The sequence below is a fragment of the Trichechus manatus genome, unplaced genomic scaffold, assembly GCF_000243295.1.
Source record: "Trichechus manatus latirostris isolate Lorelei unplaced genomic scaffold, TriManLat1.0 scaffold00006, whole genome shotgun sequence".
In the NCBI taxonomy this organism is placed as follows: domain Eukaryota; kingdom Metazoa; phylum Chordata; class Mammalia; order Sirenia; family Trichechidae; genus Trichechus; species Trichechus manatus.
In genome coordinates, this window is record NW_004443942.1 from 11,871 (window position 1) to 18,585 (window position 6,715).

General features: G+C 38.8%; 1 pseudogene; it reads left to right on the plus strand.

Annotated features, from left to right (window-relative positions):
• The first annotated feature begins 5,501 nt into the window (after nucleotides 1-5,501).
• LOC111821634 (olfactory receptor 10T2-like) lies at nucleotides 5,502-6,450 on the plus strand (annotated as a pseudogene).
• The last annotated feature ends 265 nt before the right edge of the window (nucleotides 6,451-6,715 follow it).

The window sequence follows — 6,715 nt, forward strand, 5'->3', positions numbered from 1 at the left end:
TGGCATCACATTGGGTGGTAGATCCACAGAGAACAAGACTCATGGCATTTAAAAGGGTGATCTCCAGATAATGATCTCCAGTGGCCCCAGAACTCTCATTAAAATCTTCATGGAACTCAGCTCCATCCTTAAGGAAAGGAGAAAACACTGCCTTTTATGTTATTGAAAAATCATAATTTCAGGCACAGCGTGGACTTACCACAGAATTTTGAGGGCAAATTGGTCTAAAAGTTATGCCTGAATTATAGACATATGGAATCACAGGAAGAACTCCAGAAAGCCATACATTAGTTGTAGGACTGTAAGTTATCCCTATAGCCTAATTACCTCATGATGTTAAGAGAATAGAAAATGATTGTCCTGTAGAAAGTAGGAATTTTAGTTTTCTATTCTTCTTCACAAAAAACATTGTTGTATGTCTTTAATAACCACCCTGGTGGCATAGTGGTTAACAGCTACAGGTGCTAACCAAAAGGTCAGCAGTTTGAATCCACCAAGTAAGTGCTCCTTGGAAACTCTGTGGGGCAGTTCTACTTTGTCCTACAGGGTCTCTATGAGTCGGAATCGACTTGATGGCAATGAGCTTGGTTTTGGTATAGATGTTAAGAGCTTGTTAGAGTATACTGAAGAAATGATGGGTTAAATTAAGAATGTTATTAATTCTCTATTCCTGGAAGAGGTGGAACCCAGAAAACTACATGAGACAAGATTTGAAGAACTGAAAAGAGAATAGCATGGCAAACTCAAGGCAAAATTCAGGTGTGGAAAGAGGGCAGCTTGGACAAAACAAACAGAAGAGCTTACACAGGGTTATAGGCATCTTGCTCTGCAGTGTGTGCAAGGGTCATTGGGAAGAATAAAAATACAGTCATAATGGCATATCCTCTATCACTACTGCACTTGAGTAGTATGAGGAAAGCACTAAGAATAATTTTGCAAACTACAAAAAAAAAAAAAGAAAAACCGAACCCACTGCTGTTGACTCAATTCTGACTGTAGGACAGAGTCGAACTGCCTTACAGGGTTCCTAAAGCTGTAAATCTTTATGGAAGCAGACTGCCACATCTTTCTCCCACAGAGTGGTTGGTGGGTTCAAAACCACCAGCCTTTCGGTTAGCAGCCAAGCATTTAACCACTTCACCACCAGGGTTCCTATGCAAACTACACATACCCTGACATCCTGTAGATTCAGAGGCTTGCCCAAACTTGTGGTTGGTGTGGGTGAGTATATACTATTTTGATAAAGTTCCTCTAGTGATTCTGATATGCCCCTTGGAAGCTGGCCACTTAAGTAGGAGTAAGTGTGATTTGTCAAGGATAGTATCTTGAATGAGAGGTTGATAATCGCTTTCTCCTATACTCTAAGCAGATCACTTCTGGAGTTTTGAGAAATGTTGTTGTTGTTCTCCATTCTTAAATTTAATTAAGCAAACACGTAGTAAGCATCTATACATGTATTCACATTGCTAGGTGACATGCTTTGCCCTCATGATTCTTAAAATCTATTTAGAGAGCAGCCAACTATCTTCAGTACATTTCCAAATGAAATGAATGCTAAGTAGAGCAAACAATGAACTGAGGAGGAATTAGTAAATATAAGAAACAATCATGGAAGTCTTGCTTCCTGAGAGGATGGGCTTCCATTCATTCCTATAGTCAGTAAACTAACCTTACTCAAAGACCTGTATTCATTAGCTTAGGCTGCAAGTTGGGGGATACAAAATGTTAAACTAAGTCTCTTCCCTGGCTAGTGTAGGTGTCAAGCTTTTAAAAGACTTCATCACAATAAAATAGGGTACATATCTAAAAGAAGAAATGACTAAACAGATAGGGAGGCCTCCTTCGGGTGGTGACATTTGAATTATCTTTTTAAGAAAGCTAGGTTTTAGTAGGTAGACAAGGGCAGGAAGGACATTGTAAGTTAGGGAAAACAACGTGTACAAAGTAGAAGAGCCATGAAAGGACATGCCATGTTTGGGAAACAGTGGTATGTTCCCTGTATGGAGAAGGTTGGTGGCAGGAGATGAACCTGGATAGGTAAGACCCTGAATGCCATGCTAGAGCACTTGCACTTGGGGACGACATATAATTGACTAGCCAAGCAAGTGGGTTTGCAGATTTCTCACTGCCTTGCTGTGAGTATGAGCTCCTCCACTTATCAACTATGTCACCTTTGGAAAATTACATAACTAAGCCATAATTTTTTCATTACACACATGGGCATAACAAAACTATTTATCTCTTAGGGTAGCTGTGAGGATGTATGAGACTGTATAACTGAAGCACGCAATAAAGCTTAGAAGTTATTAGTATCAATTAACAATAAGCAAAAGAGATCTGTAATGAAGACAAGTAGCACGATCATAGATTTGACATATCTGACTTTAAAAGCCGGTAGTAGGTGAAGGATATGACTGGGAGAGGAAGAGACTAGAGAGTTGCAATAGTTTAAATGAGTGGCAAAATAGGATTCAGAAGACATTTTTTGGAGGGGAGGTGGGTGGTTTAGGATCCTGGAATCTTGAAAATTTGGCCAACAAGAGAGAATGAGGAGTCAATAGAATCCAAGCGAGTGTCTGAAAGATGAGTAAAAGTCTCATAGAAAGTGAAATAGAGTAGAGAAATTTGAGGCAAAGGGAACACCATGTGCAAAGTCACAGAGCATGGAGGTTCATGATGTGTTTGGAAAATAAAGGATACTATTGTCTGAGCCAGGAGTGCCATCTTGGGATTAGTTTGTGAACAGCATCAAATGCCATACTGGGATATTGGAATTTCACCCTTTAAGCGGTGTGTAGCTATTCATTTTTTTTTTTTTTTAATGTTATTAGTCAATTGGTACATCCTGTGTTCCTTAACATCTGGTCATAGTGTGGTACATGAAGTAAACATATGAGAGATTTGTGAATAATACACACCTAAGAAAGTATCATATTCACCCGTGGGACAGACAAGACAATGGCAAAAGGAATAAAAAAGAAGAGATATAGGCAAACAGCATTTTGGAAGTGATTATTGTGTGTAACAGATGAGGAAGGAGTAAAAAATGGAGTCTGATGGTAGCTCTCACTGATGACTACAACTAAAATAGGAGATAGAGGAGGAAACTTGCATATATGGGGAAATATGACCTGTTCTTTCTGAAAATCTTGCTTTCAGTGCTTGGAGGACAGGCACTGGAGATGTGCCAGAGGAGTTTGGAGACTTTTTTAGTAGAGGCTGGAATTGGAGAATTACAAGTTAAGTGGTAGCTGAAGCAATAAGAATGGAAAAGATTTTCCTTTAGAGTAAATACACTAGGAAACTTTGAGAGGAAAGAGAGTTTGCATCGAGAGTCTTAGAAGCCAAGCTATATGGGGCTTTTTCGAAGGTAGCTTGGCAAGATGAGTTTCCCACCTCGGAGTCTGTATTCGCCGTTTCCTGTACCTGTAATGCTTCCCTCCTGGTGTTTGTGTTATCTGCTTTTTCATTCTAGTTTCCTTTTAAGTATGTTACTTCCTCAGAAAGATTTTTCCTGTCTCTACAAACCAAAGTAATTAAGCCCTCTCATAGCATAGAAATACTGTGCGTCTGATTCCAGTGTTGTGGTTCCCATGCTTCAAATTGCCTGGATATCATAGGTAGTCAGTCAATACATGTTGAGTTAATTTATGAACTCTCATAGTCGCTTAACTTCGCTTTCATCTTTTGTAAAATCAGAATGAAAATTCTTACCACATAGACTTGTGAGGATTAAATGAAGATAGCTCTGTCTAACACTCAGCATATTGCCGGGAACATTTTATGTATTGGGTAGGGTCTGGTTACCCAGTCTGACTCCTCTAATAGTCTTTGTCCAGAACTGCAGTGCAGATAGAAGATAGTAACTCTTCAACTAAGGATATATTTTCTTCTTTTGTCTTTAATCTTTGTGGAACCTACAAAATAATTTTCAACAGTGCTTCTCTCTTTCTCCCACCTCTTCATTTCCAACCCATTTGTTCACATTATTTTTCTATTCCTTCACCTTTAACGGTGTCTGAAGCTAAAATAAATTAAAAAAAAAAAAAAATCTGTGGACACTTCTTATCACTTTTCTTCCCTCATCTCTCACATGGAGTTAGTGTTTAATGGACAATAGAAACAGAAATATGACTTTTGATCTGAAGAACTTGAGTTGATTCTTTTCATGTCTGTACTGCAAAGAAAACCATTTAACCTAGTATACTGTTATGTATTGAATTATGTCCCCCAAAAATATATGTTATAAATCCTAACCTCTGTGCCTGTGATTATAATCCCATTTGGGAATGGGTTGTCTTTGTTACGTTAATGAGGCAGGATTAGTGTAAGGTGTATCTTTAGTCAATTTCCTTTGAGATATAAGAGATTAAATAAGCAAGCAGAGGAGATGGGGGAAGAGAGATGCCAAGCCACATGAAGACTGCCCAGGAGCAGAAGCTCAGAAGAAACAAGGACTTTCCTCCAGAGCCTACAGAGAGAAAAAGCCTTCCCGTAGAGACAGCACCCTGAATACGGACCTCTAAAGCCTCCTAAACTGTAAGAAAATAAATTTCTGTTTGTTAAAGCCATCCACTTGTGGTATTTATATTATAGCAGCTCTCAATAACTAAGACATGTATCAACTAGAAAGTGTTTTGAAGGTTCTGCTAAAAAACTCAAAAGTTGATCAGAATATCATGACCAGAATACACAATTTGGGAAGAAGGTATCTCTGAAATATTTTGGCTCCAAGATAGTCTGTTATATTGTATTAGGCATTTGGAAAAGAATATCAATGAGAACTTCTTAAGAACTTCAAAATTATTGATATGTCTTAAGAAATGTTGTCTTAAGAACCATTGATAATGTATGTGCCAAACTACAGTTGTTACCATGGATAGGAACCCAGAAGAAGTTACAAGTTAAATTCATTTATCTGATCTACTGACTGTCATAATGCTCATTCTTATAGCCACTGTATAGTAGGGAGCACCTCTGAAGATAGAATTAAAATGTCAAAGTTCTTTCAGAAATGTTTCCTCATTCCCTCTAGACTTTTAAAAATGTTATTTTGATTTTATTTATTCAATCAGCTGTTTACTAAGCACTACTAAGTGACAGGATACCATTAGATTACACAAAAACGTGGATAAGAACACAAGCACTTTTATTCATGTTTTCCTCCTTTCACGCAGATTCTGACTATAGAGGAGAGAAAGGAGTGCTTAGGTGAGTGACTTCCGAGGAGATAGTTGGGCTCACTCTATGGAATTTATACAGATTCTCCTACAAGAATCTTTCTTCTCTTCACTCAGACACCTGACCTTGATTTCAGCCAGATGCACCTAGCTTCCTTATCTCAGGCTATCACATTAAGAGTTGTCTTGCCCTGGTCTGGAAGCCCTTGATTAAAGTCCAGTTGACATTAGTGCAGAAGGAGCACTTTAAAATTGCCTCAGTGTCTTGACCTCAAGCACATCTGCACCTTGTGCGAAATAGCTGTTGAGCCTACCAGGAGGATGGACAATCATACAACAGTGACCACATTCCTTCTGTGGGGATTTTCCAGTTTCCCAGACCTACAGGGTCTCCTCTTTGTGGTGATTTTCTTCTCCCATGTGGCCATCCTAGCTGCAAATGTGTCCATCATGGTGGCCATCAAGCTCAGTCACAGCCTTCACACTCCCATGTACTTTTTCCTCTGTGGCCTATCCTTTTCAGAAACCTGTGCCACTATGGTAATCATTCCGCACACACTGGTGGACTTGCTATCAGACAGCAAAACCATTTTTCTTCCTCAATGTGCTACACAAATGTTTTTCTTTTTTGGCTTGGCAGCCAACAACTGCTTCATCATGGCCGCCATGTCCTATGACCGTTACACTGCTACCCACAACCCATTGAACTATCACATGCTGATGACTTGCAGCATCTGCTGTCAGGTGATGATGGCCTCTTTTGTGGTTGGGTTCTTGGTTTCTCTATGCATTGTCATCACTGTATTCAACTTGTCATTTTGTGACTCCAAAATCATCCAGCACTTCTTCTGTAACATCTCACCCATGGTCTGCCTTGCTTGTGATTACACTTTTATTCATGAAATATTTATTTTTGTGCTCTCTGCCTTTGTGCTGGTGGGCATCTTGATTTTGATTATGGTTTCCTATGTCTTCATTGTGTCCATAGTTGTAAAGATGCCTTCTGCAAAAGTAGGTATAAAGCCTTCTCAACCTGCTCTTCCCACCTCACTGTAGTGTCCATACACTATGGATTTGCTTCCTTTGTCTATTTGAAGCCCAAGATCAGTGGATCATTTGGTGAAGATATGCTATGACATATACAGTGCTGACACCTCTGCTTAACCCCATCGTTTATAGTTTAAGAAACAAAGAAATGCAGATAGCCCTAAGGAAAGTAATAGGTAATGAAAAAAGGTTTATTCCTCTTCTACAAAAAGGTAACAAATAGTAAATGAAAGAATTCTTAACATTTAAGATATTTACATGATTTAGAAGATGAGGTTTGGGACTTTTAGAGTTGATTATATTTAAATGAGATTTTGTGTTTAGATTTGATGCTGGAATGGGTTAATACTTCAGGGAATATTGAGAAAGGGTGAATATATTTTGCACATAGGAAGGATGTGAATTTTGGTTGGTCAGAGGATAGACTGTTATGGCTTGAATTGTGCCCCTACCCCAAAAGATATGTTGTAGTCCTAATTCTTGGAACT